At 37.4% G+C, this 18,380-nt stretch overlaps 2 long non-coding RNA genes across 2 annotated transcripts; both read left to right on the top strand.

The window, feature by feature from the left end:
- Window positions 1-7,904: 7,904 nt before the first annotated feature.
- LOC130592186 (uncharacterized) lies at window positions 7,905-9,927 on the top strand. The gene is made up of 3 exons (XR_008970408.1): window positions 7,905-8,053; window positions 8,580-8,637; window positions 9,867-9,927. It is a non-coding gene; the product is annotated as an uncharacterized LOC130592186 (long non-coding RNA).
- A 6,088-nt stretch (window positions 9,928-16,015) lies between these two features.
- Window positions 16,016-17,941, top strand: LOC130589597 (uncharacterized). Its single transcript, XR_008967139.1, has 3 exons — window positions 16,016-16,057; window positions 16,587-16,644; window positions 17,870-17,941. It is a non-coding gene; the product is annotated as an uncharacterized LOC130589597 (long non-coding RNA).
- Window positions 17,942-18,380: the final 439 nt, after the last annotated feature.

Genomic DNA, 18,380 nt, shown 5'->3' on the forward strand with positions numbered 1-18,380 from the left:
TTTTACTTGAAAATAAAGCATTTACATTACAATTTTAGAGGAGAGTGCCACGTGGCACACAAACTTTCTTATGAACACCTTTTAATATATTAGTATAGATGTATTATATAATAACGAGATCTTTTTGTCTCTCACTTAGCTGAAATGAAATGATTAGAACTGAATTGAAGTGAGAGAAATTGGAGAAATAACGTGAGATTTCGAAGCTAATTGGGGGTGGTCGAGTTCGACGAAGAAGAATGCCTTTGGTTGGAGTCCTAACACACAACCGAGGAGGGTGAGATTCGAGCTTGGACGTAGGTGCGAAATCCGAAACCTAAATGTGAATCTCCGCGCGAATCATAAGTTCTTCTCTCTTTCTCTTGTACTTTCAAATTAGTTTCAAATTTCCCGATTATACTTTTGAATTTTATGATTAAGTTTGGATTGTGTTGTTTAAATTATGTTTGGATTGTGATGTTGAATTACTAGTTGAATTCAAGATTGTTTGTTGTTAGATACTCAAATTATATTTGATTGTAATGTTCAAATTCCAATTGTATGCTTAATTTGCTATCTTATTAGGTATGAAGTTGAGATTTTTGCTAGTTATGTGATTTAGCCTAGTCTAAATTGTATAACGACAAGTTGTAACTAGTTTAATTTAGGCATGCAAAGATTGTTTTAAGTTAAACTAGAATATAACTTGGACTAATTATTTTAACATAAAGATATGATATGTTTAGATTAACTAGGGATTAATGATGTACTTCTAGTTATATAATGCTTCTAGTTTAATCGTCGGATGTTGCGAAATACTTGTGGTGATCGATTAGATTAGTTTAGAATCGATATTCGGCCTCCCTCAATGGTTGTCTGCCTACCCCTCCATCTCAGTCACGCTCCTCAAAAGGTCGGTATCTGATCACCGTCCTTTATTGGTCCAATCAAAACAAAATAATTGGGGACCTAGGCCATTTAGGTTCCTAAACTGCTGGCTAAGTCATCCTGGATGCATGAAATTGATTAAAGAAACATGGGCCCAGTCAAACAACATGAATTTTGCGGAGAAACTGAAGAAAATTAAAGAAAACTTGAAGTTGTGGAATACGTCCGAATTCGGTTTCATAGATTCAAATATTGGCATGCTTGAATCTAAAATCCAAAAAATAGACTCTATTGCAAATGAAAGGGATCTCAATCCAAGTGAACTTGAAAACCGAAAATCAGCACAATTGGGCCTGTGGGAATGGCTTAGGCGAAAAGAATCCTATTGGGCTCAAAACTCTAGGACTAGATGGATTCGTGAAGGTGACAAGAACACACGATACTTTCACACATTAGCTTCAATCAGAAGAAGGAAGAACAATATTGAATCTTTTCAGAATGAAGGGCGTGTAATTGAAAGCCCAACAGAAATCATTGAGGCCGCAAATGAGTTTTTCAGTAGCCTATTTTCGGAAGCCCACCAATCCAGGGCCACTTTCGGTGGGTTAAATTTCAAACAACTCAATGAGGAGCAGGGCCTCCTTCTCACCAAACCCTTCTCGGTGGAAGAGATTGATGCGGCAGTAGCTTCGTGTGATGGTTCAAAGTCCCCGGGACCGGACGGGTTTAATTTCAAGTTTGTAAAGGAGTCTTGGGAAATTATAAAAGAGGATGTATACGCCATAGTTCATGACTTCTGGAGCACTTCCCGGCTGCCGAAGGGATGCAACAACGCATTCATCGCCTTGATTCCCAAAGTTGAGGTACCAACAGGGTTTAAGGATTTCAAGCCCATTAGCATGGTGGGCTGTGTATACAAGATTATCTCAAAACTCCTTGCCAGAAGACTTCAACAGGTGATTGGATTTCTTATCGGTCCTCATCAATCATCTTTCATCAAGGGCAGACAAATATTAGATGGAGCGCTGATAGCAGGCGAATTAATTGACTAATGTAAAAGGAACAACCATGAAACTACTATCCTAAAGCTTGATTTCCATAAAGCTTTTGATAGTGTTTCATGGAATTTTTTGGATTGGACATTATCGCAGATGAATTTCCCAAGGGAATGGAGAAGGTGGATCAAATCATGTGTAATGACGGCTTCGGCAAGCATTCTCATAAACGGATCTCCTTCACCTCCAATCAATCTGAAGCGAGGACTCCGACAAGGAGATCCGCTCTCTCCATTCCTCTTCAACATAATTGTCGAACCACTCAGCCTCCTTATCGAAAAAGCGGTCTCAATGAATTTGTGGGAAGGAATTGAAGTTTGTCGTGGAGGGTTGAAGATTACTCATCTCCAATATGTGGATGACACGATCATATTTTGTCCTCCGAACATTGAATTCTTGGCTAACATTAAAAAAAACCTTAGTGCTATTCCAACTCGCATCGGGTTTGCAAGTAAACTTTCATAAAAGTTCACTCATAGGGGTGAAGGTTGATAGCCATCACTTGGCTCGGCTAGCGGCACACCTTCAATGTAACATGGGCTTGATTCCTTTCACTTATCTTGGCCTTCCTATTGGAGGAAGCATCTCTCGCATCAATCTTTGGGATCCGATAATTGCAAAAAATGGAGAAAAAGTTGGCAACTTGGAAGGGCAACTTGTTATCTATTGGAGGGAGGGTTACCTTGATCAAGGCTTCGCTTTCATGTCTTCCTATATACTTCATGTCTCTCTTCCCGATCCCAAAGGGAGTAATAGAGAAGATCATAAAAATTCAGAGTAGATTTCTTTGGTGAGGAAACATTGAAAAAAAAAACATTCCCACTAGTCGCGTGGGACACCATCGAGCTCCCAAAAAAATTGGGCGGGCTCAACATTGGCAACTTGCAACACAAAAATATTGCCCTCCTTTTCAAGTGGGTGTGGAGGCTGCTTATTGAGCCCAATTCACTTTGGGCCCATGTCATCAAAAACAAGTACTCCATAAATCAATCCTTCACTACTCTTGATCTGCAACCTCTCTCCTCCGGTGGCCCTTGGAGATTCATCTGTAATCCCATCATTAAAAACGACGCAGCAAAATTCCTTGCCATGAATAGAGTGAGAAAGAAAATTGGAAAAGGCGATGATACTCTCTTCTGGTCCGATGTCTGGGTGGGTGAAAAGCCGCTAAAACATATCTGCCCTCGCCTCTTCAGAATCAGTCTCTCTCCAAATGCAACAGTGGCATCGAATGGTTTCTGAGATGGGGCAAAATGGCAATGGAGCATTTCTTGGTCTCGGCATCTTCGGGCTCGCGATATTTAGGAAAAGGAATTATTATTCTCAATCATTGACCGTGCGGTTCTAAAAGAATCAGGTAAAGATTCTCTCATCTGGATGCCTTGCAAAACTGGTGTTTTCTCAGTTAAATCCTTCTCCCTTGAATTGGCAAATATGAACATATCTCGAAATCTGGACGCCATTAAAGGCTTATGGCGGGGTTTAGTGCCGCACAGAATAGAGATTTTTGTATGGTTTGTAATGCTGGGCAGAATCAATACAAGATCGAGGCTTCATCATTTGGGAATCATTCAAGCAACAGATACCAATTGCTTGCTATGTAACTCGGCTCCGGAAGACATATCTCATCTTTTTTTTCATTGCGAATTCTCAAACCTCCTATGGAATTGGTGGTTATCTATTTGGAACCTTCACTGGGTTTTCCCAAATTCGGCAAGGGAGCTTCTTTAAGAAGGTATGGTGCGCCATATTTTTCTTTATTCTATGGACGATTTGGCGTGAAAGGAACTCAAGATTGTTTGAAGGTATTGCATCCTCCATTGAGTCGCTTAAAGATTTGATCATCCTTCGATTGAGTTGGTGGATAAAGGGGTGGGGAGACCCTTTTCTGTATTGCTCAAACGAAATATTTAGAAACCCATCATGTCTTAAATGGGGTCTCCTCGCAAAATTGAGTCCAGGTGCTGCCTCATGCTCAGTCTCGGACCAGTGGTGTCCTCCCCCATCGGGTTCTCTGAAGTGGAACGTGGACGCGTCTTCAAAGCCATCATATAGCTCTACCGCCATTGGGGGAGTCCTTCGTGACCATACCGGCAAATTTCTATGCGTCTTCTCAAGGCCGGTCCCCTTCATGGATATCAATCAAGCGGAAGTGTTGGCAATTCATAGAGCGCTCCAAATTTCACCACTGATGGCAGGTTTGTCGAATGCTCCATAATCGTCGAATCCGATTCCTTCAACGTAGTAAATTGGTGCAATAGTATGGAGGGTGGCCCATGGAATCTCGTCTTTATAATCAACTTCATTCAGAATGCAATGTCAAAGTAGCCAAGGGTTACAATCACTCACAAGGGAAGAGTATCAAACATTGTAGCAGACACTCTGGCAAAAAAAGGATTAAGTAGAATTGATGAATTTATAGCTTGGCTTCAATGATGTAATGACTAGTTGAACAAGCTGAGCAGGCTTGGTGTGTAATGGGCTATGGCCTCGAATATTTATGAGTAATAATAGATTCCCAAATTATTAAAAAAAAAAATCGATATTCGGCCTAGTTCAACATTGATTAAAAGTGTGGAAGTATAGGGGAATTTGGCTACTTAAATTCCTAAAATTAATCTATCTAATAAATCTTGGATTTATGTAATTGAAAGTATAATCAAGATTAGGAATTTATAGATCTCTAAAAGAATTATGAGCTTAAAGTGGAACTAGTTGTCATCACTTGTAAATAGTAGGTTACACTTATCTTTAGTTGTTTTTGAATTCATAAAAACATCTGGTAAACCCCCCCCCCCCCCAAAAAAAAAACAATGTGAATATGTATATAATATTTAAGTACTCTTAATTAGTTGAACTTGGATTTTAGGATTATGTAAACCTCTCTGTCGGATCGACCCTTATTTATTGCTGTACTAAAACTTAAATAATACTAATATGGATGAAATAAGGTTTTAATTTCTATGCATAACGACACGTACCAAATTTTGACGCCGTTGCCGGGGACGTTTATTATACTATTTCCACATTTCATTTGAAATAAAATGTGTTTTTGGAAATAAAAAGTTTTGGAAATTGTTTACATTTTTAGTTAAAGAATAGTGTAAGTTTGAAAGATTCATAAAATAACTAGATAAACCATCACATGTTTATAGCCAGTTAGTGTAGTCATTCCCTTGGTGATAATCATGATTAAATAATGGATAGACCAAAATAACCCGAGAGATTCTGAGCCTAATAAACTGGGATATACATATCAATGTCACATTTTTCTTTCATGTGTGATGTTCTTCCATGGTATTTTGTCTCTAGAACTTACATTGATACTCTTCAAGACTATATTGACTCATGTTGGCATGAAGCAAAAAGATATTTCTTTTGTTATAAACTACGTAACCAAATAGCCACCTTACATTATATTACATCATTTTTGAACCCCTTGGAGCCTAAAAGACTATTATTTTGCTTAGCCTTCATTATAAACCATTAAAAAAACCATAAAAAAGTCATGACCCAATATTTTGAGTTGATGGAGCATGGTTGTTGATGGAATAACAACTAATTGTAGGGGTGTTTCTATAAAAGGTGTGATTATGGTAGTTGAAGTGTTGATTGCCCATGTTGTATAAAAAAATTGTAATCGTGATATTCTTTGGAAAAACTGAATGGGACGAAAAAGAAGAAAGAAGTGAAAAAAAAAGAGAAAAAAATGATGAATTAAAAAGTGAAATGAAAAAAACATGTGTGCATAAAAATGAAATCAAGTATAGTATGCAGCTACAAAGGATGATATAAATGGGAGTTTGTATATCAAAGTCAAAGTACTGGAAATTGTATTGATTCATAATGACAGAAGATTGAAGTACTGTGCGAGAGTTATTTTTGCTCCCTCTTGTCTGGAAAGGGAGGAGTTATTAAGTTTTTGCTCCACTTAGTTCAAAGCCATCTAGTCCACAAATCTATAAGATTTTCTACCTTTTAACCATAGTCCCATCTAAAAAGTCTTTTGATTTAGGTCTGATATGTTGTCTAACAATAGTGGAGAATCGAGAAGATGTGCAAGCTTATGGCAGAGACTTTGCCATTGGAATTGAACCTTTAGCAAAGCACATAAACCTCTTCAAACACATGAGTGACGAGTGATTATTTATCATGTGAGGGTCTATTTGTTAAAATTATGGTTCTGTCGAGTGAGAATGCTCGCTGGTTGCTTATCAAATGTCGAGAGAGTATATACATGATGTGTTATGAGTTTCGACGATTTTGTTGTTCTAAATTGATAATGTTACAAACCTGTTAACATCTTACTTGAGTTTTCACTAACTAATATAAAACGTTTTAGTTTTTTGTTCGACTTTTTCATCGGTTCAGTTTTTGTTTTAAAACAATAGAGAGGTGAAGTTATGTGTCATAATTGCGTGTAATTAGAGTTTGATCAAGTACGATCAAGGACTAAGTGTGGGAAAATTTGATAAGTGCATGATTTCATATATTTATTTCCCCTTACTTTAATATTATATATATGTTTATATAATTATTTGGTGCGTTTTCACACTTTTGTTAGTTTTAGATATATTACCTTAGGTTTGTATTTTCATTGTTAACTTTACTTAGTATTCCTATTTTTGTCTAATTATTTTTAGTCCAAAAAGTGGAACAAAAAGTTCAAGCCCAATTCTCTTTGTTAAATTCAGCCCAAGAGTTCAAAAGCAATGAAGAAGAAAAAGAGAAAGAAAACAAAAGAAAGAAAAAGAACAAGCACGTGAGACTAGGGGTGAAAGTTATTCGGATAAATTCTAAAATCCAATCCAATCCAATCCGAATTAGTAATTCAGATCGGATTTGAATTGTGTTCGGATTGGATTCGGGTTGAGATTTTTGAAAAAATGGATTTTCGGATCGGATTGGATTGAGGGTAATCGGATCCAAAAATCCAATATAGCCAAATAGTAATATGCCTTGTATTATGTATTTGGATTGGGCTTAAGTGCTTAATTGATTTTTTTTAATAAAAAAACCTACTCCATAGCCCAATATATATAGCACTTCAAACCCTTCTCCTAAAACACTAAGTGTTATTAATTCCTCATTTCCTAAATTTACTGAGTTGTTGTTGTGCTTAATTCATTTCATCGAAAAACTAGAGTTTTCAAAAAAATCGGATTTTCGGATCGAATCCAATCTAGAGTATGAAAATTTGGATTGGATTAGATCGGATTCAAACCCTTATTGGTTTGGATTCGGATTGAAAAATTGAAATCCAAATTTTATTCGGATCGGATTGGATTAAGCTCTAATCCAAACCGCACACCGAACTTTCACCCCTACGTGAGACTGTGAGAGAAGCAAAGAAAACTGAAAAAATTAAAGAAGAAAAAATAAATAGAAGGAAAACATAAAAAGGAACGAAAGACAGAAGCAGTAATCTTCCCTCCTCATTCATCCTCTTCGATACTCTACATCAGCTCCACAATTTGTATACACCACCACCACATCTCCACCAATCAGATGAAGCCTAGTCGCAGAATTTCGGCACCGCAAAAGCTAGGAGGAAGAGGCGTTTTAGGGCCGAATACTTGGAGGTCAATCCTCCTCTCCAATTGGTTCGAATTTCACCAATTGGGCGGCAAAATTGGGTATAAATACCCCATTAAGGTTGTAATCCCCCATATTTTTAAGATATTTAATTAAATAGTTTTAATCATTTTAATTATTAAAGCTATTTAATTTCAGTATTTAAGAGCAGAAGGGTATTTTGGTCATTTTACCAAAAGAGTATTTGAGTATTTCCACAAAGAAGTATTTTAGTATTTTAAGAAAGTATTTTATTAGTATTAGTAGGAAGATTATTTTGGAAATTTATCATCAAATGTATTTTGGCAATTTGATGAGTAAGGGCATTTTGGTCTTTTACCCAAATTAACTACTACTATAAAAAGGAAACCCTAAGTTTTCCATCCTTTTACTAGACACTTTCTTCAAAAAGGAGTAAGGAGGATTCTTTTTCTCTCAAACTCTTTCTTCCTCAAGTAAGTTCTTCAAGTAATTTCTTCAAAGATTCAACTTCTAATCTAGTTTTTATTTTTGAAAATTGTAGGGAGATCTTGCAAGTACCAAAGGAAAGTAGAAAGGTTATTTTTCTGAATTTTATTTTCTTCTTCTACTTTTCTTCCTCTTTAATTTCGGACTCCCCCTCCCCCTTGAGTTTTCAGGCCACACTTCATGGTGGGGAGTCGGCTGGGCACCGGTGAAGTGCCGTCTGGGCCACCGCCGTGCCGGCAGTGGTGGCGACTACCGCCTTGCTACTATTGTGCCGGTGGTGGTGCGGGTGGTGCTCGCGGTGGCCACCGATAAGTTTAGTTTTTGGGCTGTGGTTTTCGAACCACATGTAATAAAAAAAATTCTGTTATTATTTTAATAATTTACAGCAGTAATTTATTAAGTAAATTAGTAGTTTTTATGAAGTTTTAAGTATTAGTTTGTAGTGGGTTTTGCCTACTAGTAAAGGTTTTCAAGTTATGAGTTTAAAATAGTTTTTAAAGCCTTTTTAAGGAAAAAAATCAGCTTTATTATTTTATTTAAAATGCTGATTTTTATTTATTAGTAGCTTTGAATTGTTGTTGGAAGTACTAATTGATAGTACTTTATTGTTGGTAGGTTTCAAGAATAATTAAAGCCAGTCAAACTTTTGACTGTTGATTTTTGTGTAATCAAGGTACATACACTTGACTTTGACCTTTGACTATAGTATATTAACGGTTATTTATTGAGCATGAGGAGTAAGGAGAGGCTTATGCCTTGTAATTGTTTGAGTACATGTTGAGAACTTAGAAAGGAGATTAGGAATGAAACTTTTAAGTTATTCCTATATTTGAAAAGCATGTGATTGATGATTATTGCCTTTGAGCATGATTAAAGTTATTAAAGTTATTCTTGAAGCTAGGGCTTGCCTGTGAATATTTTATTGAGCAAGGTCTCATTATAAGTTATATATTTTATTAAGCATGGTCTCATTAGAAGTTATGTATATTATTGAGCAAGGTCTCATGAGGAATTATATTTTTGTTGAGCAAGGTCTCACAAGTTATCAAGTTATTGAGCAAGGTCTCACAAGTTAAAGTTATTGAGCAAGGTCTCACAAGTAGTTTAATCATTGAGCAAGGACTCAATTAATTGGATCATGGATCCTTAAGAAAGTAAGAAAAAGGACTCATGGAGTCATTAAAGTAATCAGATGAGCAAGGTCTCAAAGAATTTAGAATTGAGTTAATTATGGTGTTTGTTGCATTCACTTGTTAATGAAAGATAAGAAATTAATTTATTTGCTAGATGTATTATTGTGATTGTGTCTCACATAATGGGCTTTGGCAATAAAACTCTTGGGATGGATCCCCCATGAGTATTGAACATAAGGGGGGAGTTAGTGTGAAACTATACTCCTACATATAGCTTAGCATGACGATGTTAATGCTTTTATTTTATCAAGCAAGTTTATGGAATTCCAATTATCAAGATTTGTGAGTGGACTAGGCGTCACTCGTATTATTTATCTCTGAGATGTTGAGTCTAGAGGCTCACTCTCACCCTCGTTCATTACTAACAAGCTTAAATTTCTCGAGTCAAGTTATTTAAAGTTCATGGAACTTTAGTAAGAGGTGTGGGATCTCTTACACAAGAAATAGTAGCCCGTATGATTCCGAGAGGAGGACGGTGCCCGTTCATTGCCAAATAATAATAAAAGAAAGTATTTAGTAAGTTCAGTTATATGCTTGTCGCATGTAGAGTCGTAAGAAGAGCAAGCCGAAGTGATTGAGGATTGCATGCATTATTATTCGCATTAGTTAGTTGTGTTATGTACTCAGCGTTTCTGATGTATGTGTTTCTTTGTTTCTTTTGGTTGTTGTTTTTCCTCAACAACCCTGTGATGATCCATTTGGTGAGCAGAGTTTAGAGAAGAAGTTGTAGGTACAAGTTCTTGATGTGCATGGAAATCATAAGCATCCGGTGGGAGTTTTAGTACACGAGTACTTTCTTATTTAAGTTATCTTGAATTTTATATTTGACTTTACTTGACCAATAGGGTCAAGGTTTGACTGTTGAAGATGGGACTAGTATGGGATAGTCTCGGAGTTTGTAATTCATTTACATACTTTCTTATTTCCATTGTATTAAAGTATTTTCAGTTTATTTTAAAAGACTTCCGCTGTATTATCTGATTAGCCTTACGTATTATCATGCGTGGCATAACAACTCCCGCAATTTCTGCTAGTTTATAAAAGGAGGAGTCGTGGGGGTGTTACAAAGTGGTTACCAGAGCTCCAAGGTTTATATTACCTTATTTTACAAAAGTTTTCGAACTTAAAAGTATTTCAAAGTCGAATTGCAAAAAGGGAAGGGAATTGCATATGCATATGTACATTGCGTCGCATTAGTCACTAAGTCTTTATGTGCCTTAGATTAGTAAGTGCTCTAAGTCTAGTAGCACTTTTGATGTGTTTTATGTGACTAAGTGTTTGATTGCAACGTGGTTAGCATTTTCTACTTGCATGGAGTCCAGTTTGGACTGAAAGGTGTAGTATGACTACAAAGTAGTGCTAGTTTTGCTCTAATCTACTACTCTAGTAAGAGAGTTAGTATAAAAATTCCTTAGAAAGGAGATTGTGAATTAAATGTCAGCGTGGCATTTGCTTAGTATTTTTGACCTATATAGAGGGTCAATAAGCGATTTTTGAGTCAAATTTTTTTCTTTGGCAGATCAATGGCCGATAGAAACGCTGGAATTGATGCTCATTTGAGGAATTTAGTCCGAGTGACTACGAATTTAGCTAGAAGAGGTCCTTCGAAGAAGAAGTCTGTTGATTGGTTTAAGAGGGTTAGTGATAGTAAACCGCCTTCTTATGATGGGAAGGGTGATCCTGTTAAGCTTGAGAACTGGGTTAGGGATTTCGAGAAGCTATTCGATGCTATCCAATGTCCAGATAATAGGAAAGTAGCTATAGCTGCATATTACCTCAAGGAGGAAGCTGACTTTTGGTGGTCGCAGCATAAGGAGACGTTAATGGCAAGGCCTGACTTTGATTGAAGGCTTTCGGAGTAGCTATGAAGGAGAAATTTTATCCAATTTCTTGAGGAGGCAAAAGGCCACTGAGTTTGATGAGTTGAAGCAAGGTGACATGACTGTGGAGCAGTACTATGAGAAGTTTGTAGGATTGATGAAGTTTGCTCCCGAGTTAGTACCTACTGAGGAAATAAAGGCAATTAGGTTCGAGACTGGACTTAGTCTTGAGGTGAAGCTTGGGCTAGGAGGTTCAACTTTCAGGACCTTAGAGGAAGTGTATGATAGAGCTGCTCATTTAGGTTCCTATTTGAAACAAGCTGGAGTTGAGAGCTCAAACAAAAGAGGAAGGAGAATCCTAGTCAGAATTTCCAGAGGAACGACAAGAAGTTCAAGCCTCAAAATAACTTTCACCAAGGAGGACAATCTAATGGCCAAAGGAATGGAGGCCATATCAACCACAGAAGGGTGGAAATGGTTCTAATAAGGGAAAGAAAGGAGACGAACGCGTGTATTTCTGCAAGAGGTGCCCTACAATCATCCTGGAAAGGATTGTGAAGGAAAGCTGGTGGAGTGTAACTATTGCCACAAATTGGGTCACCGAGAGTATGAGTGCTTCTCCAAGAACCCTGAGTTGAAGACTGACAAGGGCAAGAGCGGAAACCAATTTGGTCAGGGTAATCGAAACCAGTCAGGAGGCAACAACTATCAAGGTGGGAACAAGCAAAATGGGAACAACAAGACCGTTTCGAGTGGAGCTGGTCCTAGTGTGCCTGCAGTGCAAGGTTGAATGTCATAAGTGCTAGAGAAGCTGAGACGTCCAAGGACGTAGTTATGGTAATGTTTCTATTAATTCCACTTTTGTTAAAGCTTTATTTGATTCAGGAGCCGAACTTCATTTGTTTCAAAGTTAGTTGTTTCAAAATATGGCTTAGGAAACCCTAGAGTGTTGAAATTCCTATTATGTTACCATCTGGGGAAGTAGTAACTTGCTCAAGAGTATATGAAAACGTCCTTGTGAGAATTGGGGATGTAGACTTTGAAACCAACCTCATAGAGTTTCCATTGGAAGACTTGGAGATTATTTTAGGATGGATTGGCTTAAGGAGTATAAAGCCGAGATTCTTTGTGGAGAACAAAAAGTGAGATTGAGGAATAAGAATGGGAAAAAGGTGACTTTCAAGACTAAACCACAAGAAGGTAGAATTAAGATCATTTCAGCCTTAAGTTTGGTAAAGCAAGTGCAGAAGGGAGCTCCGTTATTCTTGTGTAATGTGCACAGGTTGGAAGAAGAGAAGCTTAAGATAGAGCATGTGAAGGTGGTGAATGAGTTTCCAGACGTATTTCCGGAAGATATACTGGGAATGCCACCTCAGAGGGATTAGAATTCACCATAGACTTAGTTCCTGGAACTGCCCCTATATCAAAAGCACCCTATAGAATGGCTCCAGCAGAGATGAAGGAGCTCAATAAGCAACTAGAGGAATTACTCGAGAAAGGGTACATTAGACCTAGTTATTCCCCATGGGGAGCGCCTGTTCTATTTGTAAAGAAGAAGGATGGAAGCTTGAGGCTATGTATCGATTATAGAGATCTTAACAAGGTGACTATTAAGAATAAGTATCCGTTACCGAGGATTGACGACCTATTCGATCAATTAAGAGGAGCTGGAATATTTTCAAAGATAGACTTGAGGTCAGGGTATCACCAATTGCAGATTGGGAGAAGGACAACCAAGACTGCCTTTAGGACGAGGTATGGTCACTATGAGTTCACCGTGATGCCATTTGGTTTAACCAATGCACCAGCGATGTTTATGGACCTTATGAATAGAGTTTTCGAGAGTATTTGGACAAATTTGTAGTCGTATTCATCGATGATATCCTTATCTACTCGAAGAACAAGGAGAAGCATGAGGAGCACTTGAGGTCAGTATTGTCTACAATAAGGGAGAATCAGCTTTACGCAAAGTTCTCGAAGTGTGAATTTTGGATGGAAGAAGTGGCATTTCTTGGCCACATTGTGTCAAAGAAGGGAATTTCCGTAGATCCGTCGAAGATAACCGCAGTGAGCGAATGGCCTAAACCTAGGAATGTTACTGATATAAGGAGTTTCTTGGGTCTAGCTGGCTACTATAGACGTTTTGTGAAGGATTTTTCGAGGGTAGCTAAACCAATGACTAGTCTTATGAAGAAGGATACGAAGTTCATATGGACCGAGGAGTGTGAGAAAGCCTTTAAGAAGCTTAAGGAGTTGTTGACTACACTCCGATTTTGACGTTGCCAGAGGAAAATGCTGAGTTGGAGGTATATAGTGACGCTTCGAAAAATGGTTTAGGGTGTGTGTTGATGCAAAATCGAAAGGTTATAGCCTACGCTTCTAGGCAATTGAAACCGTACGAAGTGAATTACCCAACCCATGATCTAGAATTAGCCGCAATAGTGTTTGCTTTGAAGATTTGGCGACACTACTTATATGGAGTGAAGGTGAAGTTGTATACAGATCACAAGAGTCTGAAGTATTTGTATACTCGAAAGTTTGAATATGAGACAGAGAAGATGGTTAGAGTTGGTGAATGACTATGACATTGAGATCTTATACCATGAAGGAAAGGCAAACGTCGTTGCCGACGCGTTAAGTCGTAAGTCTAGCCATAGTTTAAGTACTTTGGTACTTCCAGAGAAGTTGTGTGACGAGTTTAGGAAGCTCAACATTGAAGTTGTTGGAAGTAGTGGAGTGGAAGCATGCTTAAATGCCATTTCAATCCAGTCAGAATTGAATGAAGAAATTTTAAAGGCTCAAGAAGGGAATGAGGAAATGGAGAAGATAAAGAAGCTGATCGAGGAGAAAAAGACAAAGGAGTTTAGTATCCATGATGATGGAAGTGTCCGATTCAATGGAAGATGGTGCATACCGTCGAGTTGCACCGAGTTGAAAGAAAAAGTGATGAAAGAAGGGCACAACACAACTTATTCTATCCACCCTGGAGGGGATAAATTATATAAGGACTTGAAGCTAATGTTCTGGTGGAACAATATGAAGAGAGAAGTGGCTGAATTTGTTGCTAGGTGTTTGACTTGTCAGAAGGTGAAGAGCGAACACAAGAGACCTCAAGGACGATTCAACCGTTACCAGTGCCTGAGTGGAAATGGGATGACATAGCAATGGATTTCGTTGTAGGTCTTCCTAAGACACGAAAGGATTCACCAAAGTGTGGGTGATAGTAGATAGACTAACTAAGGTAGCAAAATTTGTTCCAATGAAGGACAATTGGTCGATGGAACAGTGTGGTAAAGTATATGTAGACCAAGTGGTGAGGCATCATGGAGTTCCTTCCACCATTGTGTCGGATAGAGATTCAAGATTCTTATCTCATTTTTGGGAGGCATTTCAGAAAGCTTTTGGGACCATGTGCTAAAAGTACAACTTTTCATCCAGCAACTGATGGTCAATCAGAAAGAACCATTCAGACTCTCGAGGATATGTTGAGGGTGTGTGCCTTAGATTACCCTAAGACTTGGGATGAGATGTTGGCTTTAATAGAATTCTCATACAATATAGCTACCATTCTAGCATTAAGATGGCTCCTTTTGAAGCTCTATACGGTCGAAATGTCGTAGTCCATTGTGCTGGAACGATATTAGCGAGACGGTTATTTTGGACCGCAAATGATTGAAGATACCGTAAATCAAGTGAGATATATTCGTGAGAAGATGAGGGCGGCCCAGGATCGTCAAAAGGCCTATGCAGATCAGAATAGAAGAGATAGCGAATATCAAGTAGGCGAGAAAGTCTTACTGAAGGTGTCACCTATGAAAGGGGTGATGCGTTTTGGGCAAAAAGGAAAGCTTAGCCCGAAGTTTATAGGTCCGTATGACATCATTGAAAGAATTGGAAGATTGGCTTATCGTTTAGATTTGCCAAATAACTTGGGAAAGGTGCATAATGTGTTCCATGTATCCCAACTAAAGAGATATGTGCCCGATAAGTCTCACGTATTAGATCCCGAGATTATAGAAGTGATGAGACGCTTTCTTTTGAAGAGAGACCAGTAAAGATCTTGGACTCTAAGGTGAGGAGTACAAGAAATAAAGATATAAGATACTCAAGGTTTTGTGGTCTAACCAGCGTACCGAAGAGGCTACCTGGGAGCTGAAGACAGATGAGAAAGAAGTATCCTGAGCTCTTCGACTAGGTGAGTTGAGTTCCGGGACGTAACTCCTTTAAGGGGGGTAGAGTGCGTGCGCGAATTTTGCTAGAAATTAGTAAGAATTTGTTGCATTTGTGCACTATTTTTAGAGTTTTCAAGGAAAACTTTTCAAACAAAGTAAGCATTTCATAGTCTGAACATTCAAGGCAAAAGTTTTATTCAGTAGCGTATTATTTGGCTACTTGTTTTATTCAGTAGCGTATTATTTGGCTACTTGTTTTACTCAGTAGCGTATTATTTGGCTATTTGTTTTACTTAGTAGCGTATTATTTGGCTACTTCTTAAGAAAGAATTATATTAGGGCGTAATGCTCATAAGTTTTCAAAGTTGAAAGTTGGATTAGAAAGGAGGGTTTTGTTTAAGTTTCGGGACGAAACTTCTTTTAAGGGGGTAGACTGTAATCCCCCATATTTTTAAGATATTTAATTAAATAATTTTAATCATTTTAATTATTAAAGCTATTTAATTTCAGTATTTAAGAGCAGAAGGGTATTTTGGTCATTTTACCAAAAGAGTATTTGAGTATTTCCACAAAGAAGTATTTTAGTATATCCAAGAAAGTATTTTATTAGTATTAGTAGGAAGATTATTTTGGAAATTTATCATCAAATGTATTTTGGCAATTTGATGAGTAAGGGCATTTTGGTCTTTTACCCAAATTAACTACCACTATAAAAAGGAAACCATAAGTTTTCCATCCTTTTACTAGCCACTTTCTTCAAAAAGGAGTAAGGAGGATTCTTTTTCTCTCAAACTCTTTCTTCCTCAAGTAAGTTCTTCAAGTAATTTCTTCAAAGATTCAACTTCTAATCTAGTTTTTGTTTTTGAAAATTGTAGGAGATCTTGCAAGTACCAAAGGAAAGTAGAAAGGTTATTTTTCTGAATTTTATTTTCTTCTTCTACTTTTCTTCCTCTTTAATTTCGGACTCCCCCTCCCCCTTGAGTTTTCCGGCCACCCTTCATGGTGGGGCGCCGGCGGGGCACCGGTGAAGTGCCGTCTGGGCCACCGCCGTGCCGGCAGTGGTGGCGACTGCCGCCTTGCTACTGTTGTGCCGGTGGTGGTGCGGGTGGTGCTCGCGGTGGCCGCCGGTAAGTTTAGTTTTTGGGTTGTGGTTTTCGAACCACATGTAAAAAAAAAAAAATTCTGTTATAATTTTAATAATTTACAGCAGTAATTTATTAAGTAAATTAGTAGTTTTTATGAAGTTTTAAGTATTAGTTTGTAGTGGGTTTTGCCTACTAGTAAAGGTTTTCAAGTTATGAGTTTAAAATAGTTTTTAAAGCCTTTTTAAAGAAAAAAAATCAGCTTTATTATTATATTTAAAATGCTGATTTTTATTTATTAGTAGCTTTGAATTGTTGTTGGAAGTACTAATTGATAGTACTTTATTGTTGGTAGGTTTCAAGAATAATTAAAGCCAGTCAAACTTTTGACTGTTGATTTTTGTGTAATCAAGGTACATACACTTGACTTTGACCTTTGACTATAGTATATTAAAGGTTATTTATTGAGCATGAGGAGTAAGGAGAGGCTTATGCCTTGTAATTGTTTGAGTACATGTTGAGAACTTAGAAAGGAGATTAGGAATGGAACTTTTAAGTTATTCCTGTATTTGAAAAACATGTGATTGATGATTATTGCCTTTGAGCATGATTAAAGTTATTAATCTTATTCTTGAAGCTAGGGCTTGCCTGTGAATATTCTATTGAGCAAGGTCTCATTATAAGTTAGATATTTTATTAAGCATGGTCTCATTAGAAGTTATGTATATTATTGAGCAAGGTCTCATGAGGAATTATATTTTGTTGAGCAAGGTCTCACAAGTTATCAAGTTATTGAGCAAGATCTCACAAGTTAAAGTTATTGAGCAAGGTCTCACAAGTAGTTTAATCATTGAGCAAGGACTCAATTGATTGGATCATGGATCCTTAAGAAAGTAAGAAAAAGGACTCATGGAATCATTAAAGTAATAAGATGAGCAAGGTCTCAAAGAATTTAGAATTGAGTTAATTATGGTGTTTGTTGCATTCACTTGTTAATGAAAGAAAGAAATTAATTTATTTGCTAGATGTATTATTGTGATTGTGTCTCACATAATGGGCTTTGGCAATAAAACTCTTGGGATGGATCCCCCATGAGTATTGAACATAAGGGGGAGTTAGTGTGAAACTATACTCCTGCATATAGCTTAGCATGACGATGTTAATGCTTTTATTTTATCAAGCAAGTTTATGGAATTCCAATTATCAAGATTTGTGAGTGGACTAGGCGTCACTCGTATTATTTATCTATGAGATGTTGAGTCTAGAGGCTCACTCTCACCCTCGTTCATTACTAACAAGCTTAAATTTCTCGAGTCAAGTTATTTAAAGTTCATGGAATTTAGTAAGAGGTGTGGGATCTCTTACACAAGAAATAGTAGCCCGTATGATTCCGAGAGGAGGACGGTGCCCGTTCATTGCCAAATAATAATAAAAGAAAGTATTTAGTAAGTTCAGTTATATGCTTGTCGCATGTAGAGTCGTAAAAAGAGCAAGCCGAAGTGATTGAGGATTGCATGCATTATTATTCGCATTAGTTAGTTGTGTTATGTACTCAGCGTTGCTGATGTATGTGTTTCTTTGTTTCTTTTGGTTGTTGTTTTTCCTCAACAACCCTGTGATGATCCATTTGGTGAGCAGAGTTTAGAGAAGAAGTTGTAGGTACAAGTTCTTGATGTGCATGGAAATCATAAGCATCTGGATAGGAGTTTTAGTACACGAGTACTTTCTTATTTAAGTTATCTTGAATTTTATATTTGACTTTACTTGACCAATGGGGTCAAGGTTTGACTTTTGAAGATGGGACTAGTATGGGATAGTCTCGGAGTTTGTAATTCATTTACAAAATTTCTTATTTCCGTTGTATTAAAGTATTTTCAGTTTATTTTAAAAGACTTCCGTTGTATTATCTGATTAGCCTTACGTATTATCATGCGTGGTATAACAACTCCCGCAATTTCTCCTAGTTTATAAAAGGAGGAGTCGTGGGGGTGTTACAAAGGTTCGAAAATCAGTATGCAAGAAAGTGCACATAATTTTGAGTGAGAAAAATTAGAGAAATAACATGAGATTTCGAAGCTAATTGGGGGTGCTCGAGTTCGATGAAGAAGAAGGCCTTTGGTTGGAGTCCTAGCAAACAACCAAGGAGGGT

The sequence above is a fragment of the Beta vulgaris genome, chromosome 7 (assembly GCF_026745355.1).
Source record: "Beta vulgaris subsp. vulgaris cultivar EL10 chromosome 7, EL10.2, whole genome shotgun sequence".
Classification (NCBI taxonomy): Eukaryota; Viridiplantae; Streptophyta; class Magnoliopsida; order Caryophyllales; family Amaranthaceae; genus Beta; species Beta vulgaris.